Here is a 21014-nt window from a genome sequence, read left to right on the forward strand (position 1 = left end):
TGCAAAGGATGGCATATAATCAATTAAACAGATAATGAAATACAGACTTCATTAATTGAGTATATATCATTTGAATGGATATATTTAAGGACTGAGTCTGGGCAGGCTGTCGATCCATCATATTTCCGTACTGCCATATTTCGCACTGCATTGCTCAAATTGAGCGGCATAGAAGCCCACCAACAAAAGATAATTTTGCTGTATCCAAATCAAATCAGCCACATCCACCACCCCCCCAAGTGTTGAAGCTGAAATTGCATTGGGGGTGGAGGAGAATAAAACCAGACCGTTCTGTATGCAAAGGATGCGAAGAAAGAAACACCAACGTGGTGCTTTAGCCTGGCTGCTCCCCGGCACCTAACATCATTCAGAGCTTCTGCTTTTGACAGCTGCAGTATATCTTAATCTGGGTTATTGTACTTTAGTGCTCAGAAGAGAGCAATGGGGAAATTGAATGTTCATTGTTGCTGATCTAAAATAAAATCTCTGGGACCAGAGGCAAATTCCTATCAGTGACAAGCAGGGAGGTAAATACTCTTTGGGAACAAGTTAGCAAGAAGAAAGAAAGAAAAAAGAAAATTCAAAAAAACCTCAAGCAAACACTAACTATGGGCGAGCTGCTAAGGATCATTTTCTTCTTCTTCTTCTTCTTCTTCTTCTTCTTCTTCTTCTTCTTCTTCTTCTTCTTCTTCTTCTTCTTCTTCTTCCTTCTTCTTCTTCTTCCTTCTTCTTCTTCCTTCTTCTTCTTCTTCCTTCTTCTTCTTCTTCTTCCTTCTTCTTCTTCCTCCTCCTCCTTCTTCTTCTTTTCTTCTTCCTTCTTCTTCTTCTTCTTCCTTCTTCTTCTTCTTCTTCTTCTTCTTCTTCTTCTTCTTCTTCCTCCTTCTTCTTCCTTCTTCTTCTTCTTCCTTCTTCTTCTTCCTCCTTCTTCTTCCTTCTTCTTCCTTCTTCTTCTTCTTCTTCTTCTTGCTTTTCCTTCTCTTCCTTCTTCTTCTTCTTCTTCCTTCTTCTTCTTCTTCCTTCTTCTTCTTCCTTCTTCTTCTTCCTTCTTCTTCTTCTTCTTCCTCCTCCTCCTCCTTCTTCTTCTTCTTCCTTCTTCTTCTTCTTCTTCCTTCTTCTTCTTCCTTCTTCTTCTTCTTCTTCTTCTTGCTTTTCTTTCTCTTCCTTCTCTCCTTCTTCTTCTTCCTTCTTCTTCTTCTTCATCTTCTTCTTCTTCCTTCTTCTTCTTCCTCTTCTTCTTCTTTATTTTATTTATTTATTTTATTTATTCATTTGTCCAATACACAAATACATATGGAAGAGAATAGACATGAAGTAATATATATAAAGATAATATGTAAAAATAGAGAAGATCTATGAAAGGACGAAAATATATATGATATATGAGATAAAGGAAAGACAATTGGACAGGGGACGAAAGGCACACTAGTGCACTTATGCACGCCCTTTACTGACCTCTTAGGAACCTGGAGAGGTCAATCGTGGATAGTCTAAGGGAGAAATGTTGGGGGTTAGGGGTTGACACTATTGAGTCCGGTAGTGAGTTCCACGCTTCGACAACTCGATTGTTGAAGTCATATTTTTTACAGTCAAGTTTGGAGCGGTTAATATTAAGTTTGAATCTGTTGTGTGCTCTTGTGTTGTTGTGGTTGAAGCCGAAGTAGTCACTGACCGGTAGGACGTTGCAGCATATGATCTTGTGGGCAATACTTAAATCGTGTTTTAGGCACCGTAGTTCTAAGCTTTCTAGACCCAGGATTGTTAGTCTATTTTTGTAGGGTATTCTATTTTGAGTGGAGGAGGGAAGGGCTCTTCTGGTGAAATATCTTTGGACGTTTTCAAGGGTGTTGATGTCTGAGATGTGGTATGGGTTCTTCTTCTTCTTCTTCTTCTTCTTCTTCTTCTTCTTCTTCTTCTTCTTCTCCTCCTCCTCCTCCTCCTCCTCCTCCTCCTCCTCCTTCTTCCTCTTCCTCTTCTTCTTCTGATTTATAGTCCAGACTTTTTGCTTTTGCTACAAGAAAGGGGACAAACCACTCATGGATAAACTGAGATAGAAATCTGCCTTTGGTGAGAAGGAAAAATATGGTCAGCTACATCATTGGTTTGATTGGTTACTAACAATCACGATATTACAAGGGAAAGGATGAAGAAGAAGGGAGGAGAAGGAGAGGGATGGATAAAGAGAAGGAGGAGGAGAAAAGGGATGAAGAAGAAGGGAGGAGAAGGAGAGGGATGGATAAAGAGAAGGAGGAGGAGAAAAGGGATGAAGAAGAAGGGAGGAGAAGGAGGAGGTGAAGAGGAATGGAGGAGGAGGAGGAGAGGGATGGAGAAGAAAAAGGAGGAGGAGAAGAGGGAAGGAGAAGGAAGAGAGGGTGGGAGAAATAGAAGAGGGATAGACAAGAAAAAGAATAAGGAAGAGAAAGAGGGCAGAGAAGAAGAAGGATGGAGGAAGAGGAGGAGGAGGATTAAGAAAAGGAAGTTAAATAAAATAAAAATAAAAACTCTGGTGGGACCAGCCAACATTGAGTTTATTTTTGGACAACCCTGCAAATTGAGCTGATTGAATATTAGGCGTTGTGAGATTCTCCAACGGTCAACAGAAACGAGTTCTACAATCAGCGCCAATATGAAGGCAAACCCGTTAACGGCTTCGTGGCTCTCCTCTTCATTTAGGGGCGAATCTAACGAGAGTTAGAAAAGAAGAGGGAGGAAGGGAGGAGGACACTATAGTATTTTTTTCCAGCCTTGTCAAATTTAAGACGTGTGAGCTTCAATCCCAGCAGGTCGGCTGGGGATTCTGGGACTTGAAGTCCATCCATCTCCAAGTGGCCAAGGCTGAGAAAATACTGATTTAAGACATAATTATGCTGTTTCCATAATAGACATTTCTATCTGACTGCGGCAGATTCTTTGACATTTTGTATATTGCCCTCCTGCTTTCGAAAGCTGCTCCAGAATGCAAAGCAACCCCTTAATTATGGGGAGAGGCTTCATTTCCTTGTAGCAATGTCACGGGTATAGAATTCGGGGAGGGAAATTCATTTGATTTGATTTTTTTTCCTCTCTTTTTTTTTTGCTTAGAACAGCGCTGCTGTCTCCGTTCCTCTTTGCTATTTTGTTGTCTTTAATATCTCTTGATTACATCTTGTTATCTTCTTGTCCTCATCTGCTTTGTAGCTTGTTGCATAAAACAGGCGTTAATCTCCCGGCAATTAGTTTCTTATTAAAGCCAATTGAGACTTCTACTAGAGAATGGGAGGTGGTTTTATACACACACACACATAGTGTGTGTGTGTGTTTGTGTGTGATTAGCAGGAGGGCCAACGTGTCCCCCCCCTCCCTCTCCTCTCCCCCAATTGCTTTGTGCTCTTGTGAGATAAATGATGAAATGTGAACATTTCAAGTGCTTTCTTTGTCTTCGTAACACAGTATTTTGCAGTCAGGAGAAACAATGAAAACTCCATAATATCACCACCATTTTAACTGGGGGGGGGGACAACAGAGTGGGTCTTCTCCAGGTCCCGTCAACTAAACAATGCCGCTTGGCGGGACCCAGGGAAAGAGCCTTCTCTGTGGCGGCCCCAGCCCTCTGGAACCAACTCCCCCCGGAGATTAGAATTGCCCCCACTCTCCTTGCCTTTCGTAAGCTGCTTAAAACCCACCTCTGCCACCAGGCAAGGGGGAACTGAGATATTCCTTCCCCCTAGGCCTTTACAATTTTATACATGGTATGTTTGTATGTATGTTTGGTTTTATAATAATGGTTTTTTTAACTGTTTTATTATTGGGTTATTATTATATGCTGTTTTATTGCTGTTGTTAGCTGCTCTGCGTCTGCGGAGAGGGGCGGCATACAAATCCAATAAACAAATAAATAAATCAATAAAATAAACAACTGAGCTCATCCTAGACCAAGATGAATCCAGGGAATTCCTCAAAATCTGGCATTCAGACAAACTAGCCATCAATAGCCACATGGAGATAAGCCACATTTAGACGCCATTCAGGAAGACAATTAACTGACAGCGAACAATCAATTGAAATTGAAATTATCCACTACTCTTGGACCAGCCAGAAGCAATTTACAAAATAAGCTAAGAAGGGAAAAAACAAAAATAAATTAAAAAGACTCGGCAACCTAGATAAGCGAGGATTAACACTAGACAAACAGTTAAGAAGAAAGCAATATCCCAATCAAGGAACTAGCAAGGAGAAAGCTGACACTGGCAGGGCAAACTACCGCATATAAATAAGGGAAAAAACACATCACACTCACTAGCACTGATGATTTTATTTATTTATTTATTTATTTATTTATTTATTTATTTATCTATCTATCTATTTATGTATTTATTTATGTATTTATTTATGTATTTATTTATTTAGTTATTTAGTTATTTAGTTATTTAGTTATTTAGTTATTTAGTTATTTAATTATTTATCTATCTATCTATCTATCTATCTATCTATCTATCTATCTATCTATCTATCTATCTATCTATCTATCTATCAGATTTGTATGCCGCCCCTCTCCATAGACTCGGGGCGGCTCACAACACAATAAAACAGTTCATGACAAATCTAATAATTTACAATTTAAAATATTTTAAAAACCCCATTATTAAGCAGACATACATACAAGCATACCATACATAAATTATATAGGCCCGGGGGAGATATCTCAGTTCCCCTATGCCTGACGACAAAGGTGGGTTTTGAGGAGTTTACGAAAGGCAAGGAGGGTAGGGGCAGTTCTAATCTCTGGGGGGAGCTGGTTCCAGTGAGTCGGGGCCGCCACAGAGAAGGCTCTTCCCCTGGGGCCTGCCAACCGACATTTTTTAGTTGACGGGACCCGGAGAAGGCCCACTCTGTGGGACCTAACTGGTCGCTGGGATTCGTGCAGCAGAAGGCGGTCCCGGAGATAATCTGGTCCGGTGCCATGAAGGGCTTTATAGGTCATAACCAACGCTTTGAATTGTGACTGGAAACTGATCGGCAACCAATGCAGACTGCGGAGTGTTGTTGTAACATGGGCATATTTGGAAAAGCCCATGATTGCTCTCGCATACTCTGATCAAGGGTACTCCCTTTTTAAAACGATTAGCTGTATATCAGCTCAGCTTCAGAAGCGGCAATCATATTCTTGAAATATGATTGAGCAATTCTGTCTGGGCGCAATAGCAATAGATTGTGAGAGCGACAGAGGTATACTTAAGGGAGTAATGATATTATCGTTATTAGAGCTGCAACGCTCCGGGTTTAAACAGCAAACTATTTGAGCCATCTAGAAAAATGATGCCCATCAATTTGGGCATCGTATGCGTAAGCTGTCGAAATCTGCTGAAAGGATCTATCAGTCTTAATCAGGGTGGTCAAATTACGCCCAGAGAGGACGCATAGTTTGGACTCTATCGAATTACACCCTGCTTTATCTAGTGAGCTGTCTATTTCCTTAATCTGCATATTACACTGTGGTTCTAATGGATAGGAACCGTAGCAGTTTGGAAAGTTATTCTGAATATTAACTGTTTCGTGACAATAACTGGCCAACAATGACATACGATTGACTCATTCATTTAGAAACATAGAAACATAGAAGATTGATGGCAGGAAAAGACCTTGTGATCCATCTAGTCTGCCCTTATACTATTTCCTGTATTTTATCTTAGGATGGATATAGAAACATAGAAATGTTTATTTATTTATCTTATTTATTTATTTATTGGATTTGTATGCCGCCCCTCTCTGCACATTCGGGGCAGCTAACAACAATGATAAAAACAGCATGTAGAAATCCAATTAATAAAACAACTAAAAACCCTTATAATAAAACCAAACATACACACAAACATACCATGCATAACTTGTAATGGCCTAGGGGGAAGGAATATCTTAACTCCTCCATGCCTGGCGGCATAAATGAATCTTGAGTAGTTTACGAAAGGCAGGGAGGGCGGGGGCAGTTCTGATCTCCGGGGGGGAGTTGGTTCCAGAGGGCCGGGGCCGCCGCAGACAAGGCTCTTCCCCTGGGGCCTGCCAAACGACATTGTTTAGTCGACGGGACCTGGAGAAGGCCAACTCTGTGGTACCTTATCGGTCGCTGGGATTCGTGCAGAAGATTGACAGCAGAAAAAGACCTCATGGTCCATCTAGTCTGCCCTTATACTCTTTCCTGTATTTTATCTTAGGATGGATATATGTTTATCCCAGGCAGGTTTAAGTTCAGTTACTGTGGATTGACCAACCACGACTGCTGGAAGTTTGTTCCAAGCATCTACGACTCTTTCAGCAAAATAATATGTCAAGGTTCCAGGTAGCATCCGAGCTAAATCAGAGTCCGAGTCAAAGTAACTCCTCAAACGTTCCAATTTATTGCTGGAACCATCCTGGCACCTACACCGGAAAGCCTGAATCTAAGTTTCCCACCCAGTTGAAAATTCACATCCCTTGTCCCCTCTGCCCACAAGCTTGTCACGTTGCCCACTCAGTTTGTGCCGGGGGGGGGGCAGTCCTCCTTCCACTTCCACCCAGGTGGGTGGGCATAGGATGGCCTTGAACCACTCGAAAAGAATGCTTTGTGGCTGCATCTGTTCCCTGATGAAAATCTTCTGGCTCTGGAGTATCTTCAGAGCATTGGGTGTTTCATTGTTTACTATTAGTGTTCGGCGAACCCAACGAAGTTCGGGTGAGTCTGCCAAACTTGAACCCGCATGCTGCTGCGGCGTCCTTTACCGTAAAAATAAACACCTCCTTTTGCTTCATTTTATTTTTACGGAAAAGGATGCCGCAGCGGCGCTGCAAGCAAAAGGAGGTGGGGAATCCCACGATGGGATTCCGGGGGCGGGGCTTTGAGGTCACGGAGACTCCTTCCTCCCTGTTTCGGCCGGCCAGGAAGTAGTCTCTGCGACGTCAAAGCCCCGCCCCCGGAATCCCATCGTGGGATTCCCCACCTCCTTTTGCTTGCAGCGCCGCAAGCAAAAGGAGGTGGGTGTTGTGTTTGGGCCTGGGCCAGCCATTGCTCCCACAGATGGGAGAGACGCGGCACAAACTGAATGCGAAAGGCTGGGTGACAGCCAGGAAAATGTGGCAAACTGTGGCTGTTTATCTGTGTTATTTTGTGGTTGGTGTTTTCAACCCAGCTTTTTCAGACATGTGGGAGGTGAAAACTCTGGGACTTGCTGTTTGCTCCAAAGATTCAAAAGGACTCCTGAAACGTCTTTGCTCATTCCAGGTTGTCTTTGTTTGTTTTTTCCTGTGTTTTTGTATGCGGCTGAAGTAAGCCTTGCACTCTCATTGTTTTCAGACACTAAGAACTGTTTTGAGTAACCCTTTTTTGTTTGTTTAATACAAGTTTGCTGATTAGCAGAGCACGTGTGTGTTTGATTTCTTTTCCACACTCTCCTCCTGGGCGGCGGCGTTTCGTGGTGTTCGAGCGAACGCCGAACCTGAACCCGAACTTTACCCGAACTTTTTTTAAAAAATTGGGTTCGGGTTCGGCATGCCGAACACTGCAAAGTTCGACACGAACTCGAACATTGCAAGTTCAGTTTGCCCAACACTATTTATTATCGTTTGAGTTTCCGATGTATTACCTCTGTCATTTGGCCTTTTGAATGTTGTTAAGAGTCTCCTACAGTACATTGCAATGGACCTTTTGATCATGCAGAATTCTGTGGTTGTGAATTCTGCGCTGTTTATGTTTGGATGGTGCTTTTTCAGAAATAAATTTGCAAGGTGCCCTGAAAAACATTTTTTCTTTAAAAAAAACCCAACAGCATTACTTTGAACTTGAGAAGATAGAATCCTCTATTTAAAAGTGTGAAAGCAATTCTCTGCCCGCACAGCAAAGGAATAACCAGATATGTATAATTGGAAAATAAGATAATTTGTTTTTTTCCAATCCAAAATATTTTAGCTTGTTGATGTGGTTTTAAGGAACGTAGAACATAAGTTGATAGCGAAATATTCTTAAAAGTATAAACTGCACGGTACTATGTTATGAGCTTTATCCTTCATAGTTGAGATAATGCCTTTATTCCCATTAGCAAAACAGGATTCATAAATCAGGCCTGCCAAGCAGTGATACTCTCAAACTCATCCCTTTGATGCCTGTAGGGTGGTTTAGAATGGCCTACTACATATTTGTCGCTCATGTACATTTTTTTTATATTAAAAGAGTTTGGAAAGTTGAGAATACTGCTATAATTTGAAGGTTAGGACTCTGAAATGTTATTGTGCCACCACAGTAAAAATAATTTGTCCACAGGGTGGTATAATGCACACATACGTGAGTAAATGTCAGGCATGAAAGAACCAGGATCACACATTAAACTTCAATTAATCTGATTTATAGCCCATGTCTTTGTACAAATACCTAGTCAAACTACTGGCGAGCATTAAATTGGTGCTAGGGAGGCCCCACAGAGGCTTCTCCCTGCCTTTTTCTGGCCCTGTTTCCTCCCAGGAGATTCCTAGAGAGGTCCCATGGAGGCTTCTCCCTGCCTTTTCCGGCCCTGTTTCCTCCCAGGAAATTCCCAGAGAGGCCGCACAGAAGCTTCTCCCTGCCTTTTCCGGCCCTGTTTCCTCCCAGGAAATTCCCAGAGAGGCCGCACAGAAGCTTCTCCCTGCCTTTTTGGGCCCTGTTTCCTCCCAGGAGATTCCTAGAGAGGCCCCACGGAGGCTTCTCCCTGGCTTTTCTAGTTACAGTTTCTGAGGCTCGGGTTTGTCAGTGGAAAATGGTTCTTGAGAAGAGGCAAAAAAATATTGAACACCCGATTCTTATCTCGAAAAGTTCATAAGTAGAGGCGTTCTTAGGTAGAGGCACCACTGTCGCTGTATAAATCCAGCAAAAGGACAAACTGCGTGTGTTAGGCAGAATGTTAAGGCTGATTCATCCATGTTCGTAAATTCTGGAGCATTGCCTTGTCTAATGGTGCATCTTGAGTTTTCTCAGAGAGAATTTTCAGCTGGCAAAACCAACAACACGTAGCAGGCACTATCGAGGCAATGTTGACAAACAAATTGATTGATTACCATTACGATAATGACGAGACGGAGGGAATTACGATTGGAGCCCCCACCCCCGAAGAGGATAACGTTAAAGCGAAGCCAATTAGTCCTGGTTACGTCAGGTCTCTGCAAGGCCAAATTAGAGTGAAAACAATCGATAACATTCACCCAGGATGGCATCCCATCATGTTCAATAAAGCAAGGCTTGTAAATACAGTTTTCTCCTCCCAACCCTGAAGATATGATTAAGAATTATCAGCGATGTTTCAAAACAGTTGTCTAATATCTTTTTCCCACCCGCCCGAGCATGTATGTGTACATATACTTATTCCCACCAGAACAGCTGGTGTTTATAATATCTAAAAATAATGAATATAATGTATTATCCCTGTTCCAAGAAATTAGACAGCGACCTTAGTTACGAAATCTGTCGAGCTCAGTGATTTTTGTCTCACTTGCTCTGTTTGGGCAGAATTCATTCCAGCACGTGCTTCTCCCGCACCGCCTCCGTTAATGGTTTTGGCATATATTAGAGTCAGAGATTAAATCAATTTATGATGGGCTAATATAACATATATATCGGCTAATAAAGGAGACGTGGTGCGTTTACCCCTATCCTGGAAATAAATGGATTTAGCTGCTGTAACACCCCTCTTGGATTCTTTGTCATTTAAGGTAGTTAGACGACACCGTGAGATGATATCGCTGGCTGAGTTTTACGTATTTCTTGGCCATTTCGATATTTCCTTTTTCTATGCATGGAGATTGCACTCGGACAGGAAAAGCTTCCCACAAATTGTAGAGCGAAAACCAATAAAAGGTGTGGTTCAGTGGTGAAATCCACATTTTTTTAAACTATCGGTTCTGTGCGCATGGCTTGGGGTGGGGGCGTGTGGTCACTTGGTGGGCATAGCTTGGGAAGGATACTGCAAAATCCCCATTCCTGGGGGAAGGATACCCCAAAATCCCCATTCCCGGGGGAAGGATACTGCAATACTGCAAAATCCCCATTTCCGGGGGAAGGATACTGTAATACTACGGAGTCTATGGAGAGGGGCATCATACAAATTTAATAAATAATAATAATACTGCAAAATCCCCATTCCCAGGGGAAGGATACTACAAAATCCCCATTCCCAGGGGAAGGATACTGCAAAATCCCCATTCAGTAAATGTTCTGACCTAGGCTTCCCCTGCTCCCTGGAGGCCCACTGGAGGCTGGAAACGGCCTGTTTCTCAACTTCTGGTGGGCCCGGTAGGCTCGTGTTTCTCCGTCCCCAGGCTCCAAAGGCTTCCCTGGAGACATTTACAAATGTCAAACTTGACAAGTTTAAGACTAGTGGACTTCAACTCCCAGAATTCCTCTTCTGGTCATGCCAGTTCAGGAATGGGAGTTGAAGTCCACAAGTCTTAAACTTGCCAGAATTCCACGTCTGGTCATGCTAGATGGGTACTTAGAAGATAAAATTAGCCCCATTTTTGCAAAAAAAAAAGGTGGGCATTTTTCACTCGTTTCTTTGCAAAAATTGGGTTGGCAAAAGGTCTGGGAATCCTGCAGGGAGCTCCTGGGTGCTGGGGGATAGCAAAAATGCCCCAACATTTGTGAAAAATGGGACAATTATCTCCAAGCCTTACTCTCTGTAACTGTTCTTGCCTTCTGGCAGCTCTGCGCACACGCGCATCAGGAGAAAGCTCCCCCTGTTCCTTTGTTTGGCTCACATCAGCCTCTGGAGGTTCTGGAGACAGTGAAAGACCTCCCAGATGGTCTGGGCTGGACCTCTGCCTCTGGCACTGGGCCTTCTCCAAACTCCAAGCCTGGTCCAGGTTCCTCTCCAGCCTTCTCTCTTGTCCGACTCTTCTGCCAGCTCCACAGGCCACTGGCAGTCCACAAGGGTTTGTGTTCGTTAACTGCCTTCGCTTGCTAAGTGAAGTTGATTTCTCCTGCAACATCGTTAAATTGTGCAATTAATGGCTTCTAAATATGGTATTGGCGATCAGTTCTGGTCATGTTAGAGAGAAACCACATTCTTAAAATCAAGATGACTGCTGCTGAATAACTCTTAACCTTAGAGTCAGATCGATACTGAGGATCTTAGATACAGAAGGCTAAGCAGAAATTGTTGCATTCTCCTGTAATATAATTGCAAATGACTACATTTTAGTGCCTAAACTAGCATTTAGCTTTTAGACTTATATACCGCTTAATAGGGCTTTGGGGGCAATATGCTGACTCTGTAAACCACTTAGTGAGGGTTGTAAATCATTGTGAAGTCTAAGTACGTCTAAGTACTATTGCCCTTCCTTCTTCCTTCCTTCCTTCCTTCTTTTCTCCTTCCTTCCTTCCTTCTTCCCTTCCTTCCTTCTTCCTTGCTTCCTTCCTTCCTCCTTCCTTGCTTCCTTGTTTCCTCCTTCCTTCTTCCCTTCCTTCTTCCCTTCCTTCCTTCCTTGTGATTAGAATCCAATATTCAGGGTGTCCAGCAAACCTGGAAAACAGGGAAACCCCGGGAATTATCAGGGAAATCGGCGGTTTGGGAAATATCAGGGAATTCATGAAAAAAATGGAATAAATCAGGGTAAAAAACAAACTGTATTAAAATGTTTAAAAGTCAGGGAAAAACTTGTGTAACAAAAAAGAGAACAGATTTCACTGCCTGGCAGAGTCAAGCAAAAATGAACACAACTGTGGCAGCTTCCCCAGCTACCGATATTTCTCCTCGGCTTAGCCATTTTGTATGACGTCACCTTCAACCCGGCCTTAACTAGATCGCAAGTTACAGGGGAATGTCTTAGTTTTAGTATGATTGTTGAATGAATGTTAATGATAGTTTTCTAATTAGAATTTTTAAAAATTGTTTTTAATGTACTATTAATTGGATTGTTATTACTGTTTTTCTGGGGTTTGTACATGCTGTGAGCCGCCCCGAGTCCTCGGAGAGGGGTGGCATACAAATCCAATAAATAAATGAATGAATGAATGAATCAATCAATCAATCAATCAATCAATCAATCAGAAACCGCAGCACTGAAGCAGGTGCGTATCCAGGCAGAAGGGAATAGATGAATCAGGAAATGAAATCTTTTTTCAAAAGAACAAAACCCATATTTTCCAATCTTCAAATGGGATTTTACTTTCCACCAACTTGTTATAAATCAACTTTTTCACCGACATCAGGATTAAGTTCTTCTCACCATGAATGGCTGTCAGATTTGGCTAAAGATTTAAAAAAAGACACACAAGCACTTGCTCTTCAACGTCTAATTCTGATAAACAATTTGCTTTGGAGATGATATGTCAGATTTTTACAAATAGGCTTTGCTCCGCCTTGGACAAAACCCATAAAGATGTTATCCAATCTGGAGAAGGAAAAAGCCATTCATAATCAGCCCTTTGATTTTTCTTTCTTTCTTTCCAAAGTATCACATTGGAAAAAGAGTTAAAAGCCGTGGCAACTACGATAGGGGAAAATATATATAGCACATTTGCCGGAATGCCCCAAGGCATGTTTTAAGGAGTGTTAACTTGGACAGCTACATGTAGTACAGATAGATGGACAGAGGCTGCTGTGTTGAATTTAGCCATCCGTATCCTGGTAAAGGGCTTTTAGGAAAAAGACATAAAGCAAGAAGAATGGGAACCATTTAAAAACAAGTGAGTAAATACCAAGATTTATAGGCCGATCGAAATGGGAGGAGAGGTTGGGAGGTTTGAGCCACAGGTCCACAGGAAGGTAACAAGGAAGGCAAGGATATGGAAATGGGAAAGGGAAAGGAAGGGAGGGAAGGAAGGATAGGGAAAGAGAGGGAAGGAAGGAGGGAGGGAGGAGGTAAGGAGGGAAAGAAGAAAAGGAAGGGAAGGAAGGAAGGAAGGAGGAGGAGGGAAGGAAGGAAGGAAGGAAAGAGGGAGGGAAGGAAAGGGAAGAAGGAAAAGAAGGATGGGGAAGAGAGGGAAGGGAAGGAGAGAGAAGGAAGGAAGGAGGGGAGGGAGGAAGGAAGGAGGGAAAGGAAAGGAAAGGAAAGAAGGAAAGGAAAAATAGGGAAATGAGGAAGGGAAAGAGGAAAGGAAGGGAAGGAAGGAAGGAGGAGGGGGAAGGAAGGAAAGAGAGAGGGAAGGAAAGGGAAGAAGGAAAAGAAGGATGGGGAAGAGAGGGAAGGGAAGAAAGAAAGGAGGGGAGAGAGGGAGGAAGGAGGGAGGGAGGGGGAAGAAAGAAAAGAAGAAAGAGAGAAAGAAGGAAGGAAGGAAGGAAAGAAAGAAAGAAGCATCTGTTTTCCACAAAAAGAGTGGAAAAGACTTGAGATGTTTAAAAAAAACAGTTAATAAAGAGAAAGTGAAGTAGATGTAAATAAAAAGGAAACAAATTCACCTATCTCTTTTCTTGCAGTGAGTAATTCCGCCCTAAGGCGGGGAGAAACATCTATTTAATGAGCCCAACCTTGTACTCTGTACTTCACACTTCACTCTCTTTTATCTTGGTTACTTGGTAGCTGGAGCTGTTGTTGTTTTTTCCCCCCAACAACCACAGCTCTTTGCTTTCCCTTGGAAAAACAAAGCATTCCTTTGAAGGCTCCTTTCTGGTTTGGGGGCTGTGGGGGTCCTTGTCACAGCGTTGTCCTTGAGGGAGCAGCCCTCAAAATAAAAAGAGTGGAGTGAACCAACCTCCCCATCTTAATGCTTCTTTCCAGCCTAAAGGAGAATATAAACCCACAAAAAACTAGAAAACAAGCCTTTTGCTGGGTAGTCTGGATTTAAAAGTAAACATCGCTCTCTAAATTAAAGCTCATTCTGTTCCTGGGTTTTCTTTTCTTTTCTTCGTCCTAATTGCCAAACATCCTAATAGCAATAGCAATAGCCCTTGGACTTATGTTCTGTCTGGGTTCCCCCAGATGCCAACACCAACTAAAAAGAGTAGCCAGACACGCTGATAAAAAGCAAAGTCACTTTATATCTTTGAAAACAAACACAGATAACAAAAACTGTTCTTACAAATTGGAATGCTATGAAGCTTCACAGAAGAGTCACGACGGCCAGACAATACAACAGGCTTCTTGCTGGCACACACACGCCTCTCCCAAGTTTTCAGCCTTCGAGGCCACAAGCCAGAATCAGAGACGCCAAGGATCAAAGCAAGGTCACAGGACTCCCAAAAGATAACTCTCCACAATACAGGAAGGGCGGGCCTGCCTTTTCAACCTTTCTGAGGAGAACCACACCCAAACCCAGCTGTTGCCTATTAGGGATGGAAATACCTGGCTAATTGTCCCCTTCTTTGTGCTGCCCTTCTCTGCCTCATATCTATGATGGCTTGTGCGTTCTCATCTAATGATTCCAGGCTACTCACTGGGGAGAGCTCCCCCCCGGGGGTCTCAGGCTGTTCTCCCTCCTCCTCGTCCTGACATTCCTCTTCCCCGTCTGCCTGATCCTCCTCCTCCTCCTGTTCCTCCCCCTCCCCCTCTGAGCATGGAGCCGGCAGAGTTCCAGCCGTTCCCTGAGGAGCCTCAGACTGAATCACAACAACTTATATACCGCTTCACGGTGTCTTACAGCCCTCTCTAAGCCATTTACAAAGTCAGCCCCAACAAATCTGGGTCCTCATTTTACCCACCTCAGAAGGATGGAAGGCTGAGTCAACCTTGAGCTTGTCAGGATCGAACTCCTGGCAGTGGGGAGAGTTAGCAATAGCCCTGAGACTTATATACCACTTTTCAGTGTTTTGCAGCCTGCTCTAAGTATTGCCCTCGCAACGAATCTGAATCCTCATTTTACTGACCTTGGAAGGATGGAAGGCTCAGTCAATTTTGAACTGGGATGGATGGATGGATGGATGGATGGATGGATGGATGGATGGGGAAGAGAAGGGAAGGGAAGGCGGGAGGGAGGGAGGGAAGAAGGAGGGAGGGAGGGAAGGAAGGAATGGAAGGGAAGGGAAGGAGGGAGGGAGGGAAGGAGGGAAGGAAGAAGGGAAGGGAAGGAGGGAGGAAAATAGCCAGAGCACTTAGACTTATATACCACTTTGCAGTGTTTTCTAGCCCTCTCTAAGCATAGCTCATAAAATCATCTGCTACAATGTCCTTCCTCTCAATGACTACTTCAGCCTCAACCACAACAGCACACGAGCGCACAAAAGATACAAACTTAACATAAACCGTTCCAAACTCGACTGCAGGAAATACGACTTTAGTAACCGAGTAGTTGATGCCCGGAACTCACTACCTGACTCTGTAGTATCCTCACCTGACCCCCCAAAACTTTACCCTTAGACTATCCACTGTTGACCTCTCCTGATTCCTAAGAGGTCAGTAAGGGGCGTGCATAGGTGCACCAGAATGCCTTCCATCCCCTGTCCTAATGTTTCTCTTTTACTAGTACTGTATCATGTATATAAGCATTGCTATATCTTTGTACACTACCAATACGTACTTGACAAAATATTGCATTTACTCAGATCTAGGATGTGTTCTTTGAGTGTTCCCTTTATTTTTTTTTTAGCAGTATATATTACGGTTTTGCTATTCTACTTTTACTTGTTATATTCTGTGTATTTTATCCAGTGGTTTAATTATGTTTCAAGGGTGGCAAAAGCTTTCCTTTAATTGCTGGTTTCAACTATCATCCCCTCTGGGTTTGTTTCATTTTCCCAGCTAAGAAATAATTTGTAAATATTTGGCAGAAAGGATGTTCTCGAAATAAAGAAAAGCAACCTATCGCCGACCACGCAGATCGGAAAGCCACAAATCTTGACCATCTCAACAACAGGATTAGTGTTTCCAGGAGATTGTTGGGATAATCCACTGCTATCTAAGGGAAGCAGATTCTATCTGGGAGACCGAAAAGGTGAAATGACATTAGTCGCGAAGAATTGCAACATCATCAGGCAAAGTTGTGTTTGAAGCGGTTGGGGAGGAACTTGAAAATTTTCTAAGCCTGAACTTTGCAAAGGGAAGCAACTGACCAGCCCTGAAAGGAGATCTTAGAAACATAGAAGATTGACGGCAGAAAAAGACCTCACGATCCATCTAGTCTGCCCTTATACTATTTCTTGTATTTTATCGTAGGATGGATATATGTTTATCCCAGACACATTTAAATTCAGTTACTGTGGATTTACCAACCACGTCTGCTGGAAGTTTGTTCCAAGCATTTACTACTCTTCCAGTAAAATAATATTTTCTCATGTTGCTTCTGATCCTTCCCCCAACTAACTTCAGATTGTGCCCCCTTGTTCTTGTGTTCACTTTTCCTATTGAAAACACTTCCCTCCTGAACCTTATTTAACCCTTGAACATATTTAAATGTTTCGATCCTGTCCCCCCTTTCCCTTCTGTCCTCCAGACTATACAGATGGAGTCCATGAAGTCTTTCCTGATACGTTTTATGCTTAAGACTTTCCACCATTTTTGTAGCCCGTCTTTGGATCCGACAAATTTTATAAATATGTTTTTGTAAGTGAGGTCTCCAGAACTGAACACAGTATTCCAAATGGGGTCTCACCAGCGCTCAATACCAGCGCTCCATCTTGTTTCTCCTTACCAGAAATGGCTGGATAAAAACATTTTTAAAAAAATATTTATTTGTTTATTTGTTTAATTTATTTATTCTCATTGAATGTTCTGTACAAAGTTGAATGTACACATGTGAAATTGATTGTCAATCAGTGTTGCTTCCTAAGTGGACAGTTTGATTTCACAGAAGTTTGATGTACTTGGAGTTATATTGTGTTGTTTAAGTGTTCTCTTTATTTATTTATTTTTGAGCAGTTTATTTTTAAAAAACAGCAGACTGAAATTCACAACAACATTATATTAATCAGGAATCTGATGAGTTGGATGTTTGGAAAAAGGGAACGTATGTCGAGATAGCAGAATTAAAGTTTAGATGTCAGGTTTCCAAGAACTGTGAGGCAGGTAGATTCCTTAAAGAACAGTTTTATTGGATGCTAGCTGATAACCCTGCATTGCCTGGGTATTTATTTATCCCACTCTGGTATTGTTTCCCACAGAGCTGGCCTTCGTCGGCCAAGCAGTGCTGGTGGCGGGACCATGGGAAAGGGCCTTCTCTGTGGTGGCTCCTGCCCTTTGGAAGCAACTTTCCTTGGAGATCCGTACTGCCCCCCACACTGCTGGCCTTTCGAAAGGTTTAAAAAACACAGCTTTGTTGGCAAGCCTGGGGCCATTGAGCGATAACGCCCTGCTTCAGCCAGTAGTATGTTAGTTGAAATGGATGAGTGATGGATGAATGGCTTTTTTTTAATATTTGGGGTCTTAAATTGTATCTTTGCTTTATCCTGTGGGTCTTAGGAATCTGGATAGGTCAACCGTAGATAATCTAAGGGTAAAGTGTTGGGGGTTTGGGGATGATACTATGGAGTCCGGTAATGAGTTCCACGCTTCGACAACTCGGTTACTGAAGTCATATTTTTTACAGTCAGGTTTGGAGCAGTTAATATTAAGTTTAAATCTGCTGTGTGCTCTTGTGTTGTTGTGGTTGAAGCTGAAGTAGTCGCTGACAGGCAGGATGTTGCAGCATATGATCTTGTGGGCAATACTTAGATCTTGTTTAAGGCATCTTAGTTCTAAACTTTCTAGGCCCAGGATTGAAAGTCTAGTCTCATAGGGTATTCTATTTCGAGTGGAGGAGTGAAGGGCTCTTCTGGTGAAGTATCTTTGGACATTTTCAAGGGTGTTAATGTCTGAGATGCGATATGGGTTCCAAACAGATGAGCTGTATTCGAGGATGGGTCTGGCAAAAGTTTTGTAAGCTCTGGTAAGTAGTGTGAGATTGCCAGAGCAGAAGCTACGTAGGATTAGGTTTACAACTCTTGAAGCCTTCTTGGCTATATTGTTGCAGTGGGCTTTGGCACTTAAATCTTTTGTTATTAGTATACCAAGGTCTTTAACCGAGTGGGGATTATCTGTGAATTGAAGACACCTACGGCAGAATTTCTTAGGAAAATATTTACTTCTTTCGTAGCAAACCTACACTAGTACACTGCTCAAAAAAAATAAAGGGAATACTCAAATAACACATCCCAGATCGGAATGAATGAAATATTCTCATTGAATACTTTGTTTTCTTTATAAATAGCTCCGCGTGCCACCTGTGGCACCCGTGCCTTAAGTTCGCCATCATTGCTCTATACTATTTTAGACAAATGGTCATCCAGCATCTTCTTAAGAACTTCAAGTGTTGGAGCATTTACAACTTCTGGAGGCAACTTCCGTCCCACGGATTAATTGCTCTAACTCTCAGGAAATTTCTCCTTCGTTCTAAGTTGCACAATGTACTTTTGGCTCTTTGTCACGAGGGATGTGAAATTAATGAAGGCAGGAGAGCCATGCTCTATTTGCACGGAACTGGCCTGATGTCTTCAGGGACCTGGGGAGTTATTTTGAGGGGGAGGCGGGGGGGGTTGTTACATTCCATATGCGCCTTCGGATAATTGAGCGAAACTCAGTGGCCATTCTGGTGGATTGAAATATTTTCTCCAAAGGAATCATTATTATTATTATTATTGTTGTTGTTGTTGTTGTTGTTCTTGTTGTTGTTGTTGTCGTCGTCATCACCATCATCACCATCATCATCATCATCATCATTGTTATTATTATTTCTTGTATTCATTAAACATGAAACTCCGTCAACTGAACTTTTAAAAAAGTGTTACAAATACCAGACTGGTGCTAATGATTGTGTCTCGGGAGAAGGGCAGCATAGAAATCAATCATCAATCAATCAATTAATCAAATAAATAAATAATCAAATAATCAAATAAATAAATAATCAAATAATCAAATAGCTAGCTGGATGGATAGATAGATAGATAGATAGATAGATAGATAGATAGATAAATGTCGTTGCCAGCGTCCTAAGTATCAATCAAGTATCTTCTCAAAATGCATATGATATTTCTCTATCTGCTTCTACCTAGGTTCTCCTGTTTATGGGAGAATTTCACCTCTAGGCCACCACACCACTCTAATAGTATCTGTCTGTCTGTCTGTCTGTCTGTCTGTCTGTCTGTCTGTCTGTCTGTCTGTCTGTCATCTATCTATCTATCTATCCATCCACCCATCCATCCATCCATCCATCCATCCATCCATCCATCCATCAATCAATCCATTTATCATCTATCTATCTATCTATCTATCTATCTATCTATCCATCCATTCATTCCCATCGCTAGAGAAGAGATTCTGCTCTGGGTGGAGGGGGGAGACCCCCAAACGTGAAAGCCAAGTGTGCAGTCTGGCTGTAATTAATTTCTCCAATGTCTATCCAAGCAATGACAATTGGGTTTCATGCTTCAAGACCCAGGCTGTTCGCAGATGAACGCTGGGGCAGGGAGGTGGGAGGGAATGTTTCCCCCCTCTCTCTTTGTTGATCCAGGTATAGATGTGTGATGTTAGAAAAAGTTGTTCATTTCCCCCTCTCTCTCTCCCTCCCTCCCTCTGTCTTTCCATCTCTCGTTGCATCTGTCTCTCTCCTTCTCTCTTTCTCTCCCTCCCTCTCTCCCTCTCTCTCCATCTCTCTCTCCGTGTCTCTATCTCTATCTGTCTCTCCCTCCCTCTTTCCCTCTCTCAGTCTCTCTGGCTCGGTCTCCCTTCCTCTCTCTGTATGTCCCTCTCCCTCTCTCTGTCTCTCCTCCTCTTTCTGTGTCTCTCCTTTTCCCTCTCTCAATCTTTCCCTCTCTGTCTCTCTCCATGTCTCTATCTCTGTCTGTCTCTCCCTCCCTCTTTCCCTCTCCATCTCCCTGTCTCTCTGATTCTTTCTCCCTCCCTCTGCCTCTCAATCTCTCCCACTCTCTCTCTCCCTCTCCATCTCTCTCCATCTTTCTCTCCATCTCTCTGTCTCTCTGTTTGTCTCCCTCCCTCTCTGTGTCCCTCTGTCTCCCTCCATCTCTCTCTGTCTGTCTCTCTCTCTCTCTCTCTGTCCCTCCCTCCCTCTCTTTGTCTTTCCCTCTCCCTCTCTCTGTCTCTCCCTCTCTTTTTAACTCCCTCCCTCCCTCTGTCTCTCAATTTCTCCCAGTCTGTCTCTCTCACTGTCTCTGTCTCTCCCTCCCTCTCTCCATCTCTCTCCATCTTTCTCTCCATCTCTCCATCTCTTTCTCTCTGTCTCCCTCATTCCTTCCATCTCTCTGTCGCTCTGTCTCCCTTCACCTCTCTCTCTCTCTCTGTCTCTCTATCTTTCGCCTTGTCTGTCTTTCTCTCTGTCTTTCATTCCTCCTTTTCAACCATCTGGTGCAGTTTGGGGAACTGGAAGTTCTCGCCCTCCAAGCACGCTTCAGTGAACCTTCACTTGGCAAACTCAGCGTTGCTTTACAAACCTGTGGCTTAGCTGCTCCATCCCTGACTTTGCTAAATGAGGCTCTTTTAATCTAACCGCTGGGACCCGGATAATCCGGCCTCCTTTGTTGGAAGACAGAGGAAGCGGAAATCTGCTGGCCAAGTCTCTCTCCCCCCCCCCTCCAACGCAAGGCTAGCGGAGGTCTTGATGCAGAGAGGATCCAGATGGTGGAAGGAACAGGGATGGGGCTTTGAGAAGGTGAGATTGGTTTTGGAAAGGCATCCATTGGAACAGAAAACAGCCAGCTCCCTTGCAAGATAGACACTGCCCTGCTACATCCTAGGCAACTACATCGCTAGCAGTTGTGTCAGTGTGTGCCAGTGTGACCATGTGAGACAACCCAGGGGCAACTACAGCAAACAGAGGGATAGAATCAAGATCAAACTCGACTGCAGAAAATACGACTGCAGCAACAGGGTAATGCACTACCTGACTCTGGTTTCTTCCCCCCAAAACTTTAACTTTAGATTGTCCACAGTTGACCTCGCCCCATTTCTAAGAGGTCTGTAAGGGGCGTGCATAAGCGCAGCACTGTGCCTACCGTCCCTGTCTTACTGTCCTATTGTCCACTTTTATCGTTACTTTTTACTTAAGTTTAGCCATTAGGCTGCAGGCTCAACTCCTGTATCAGCTTGTACCAGGGAAGGATTTTGTGTGATTTTTTGTCAAATTA

At 43.0% G+C, this 21014-nt stretch overlaps 1 protein-coding gene across 1 annotated transcript in view; it reads left to right on the top strand.

Annotated features, from left to right (window-relative positions):
* The window catches only part of IL1RAPL2 (interleukin 1 receptor accessory protein like 2), a 336211-nt gene that overhangs the window by 206185 nt on the left and 109012 nt on the right, over nucleotides 1–21014 (top strand). The gene's annotated exons all lie outside the window — the stretch shown is intronic.

The sequence above is a fragment of the Erythrolamprus reginae genome, chromosome 8 (assembly GCF_031021105.1).
Source record: "Erythrolamprus reginae isolate rEryReg1 chromosome 8, rEryReg1.hap1, whole genome shotgun sequence".
In the NCBI taxonomy this organism is placed as follows: Eukaryota; Metazoa; Chordata; class Lepidosauria; order Squamata; family Dipsadidae; genus Erythrolamprus; species Erythrolamprus reginae.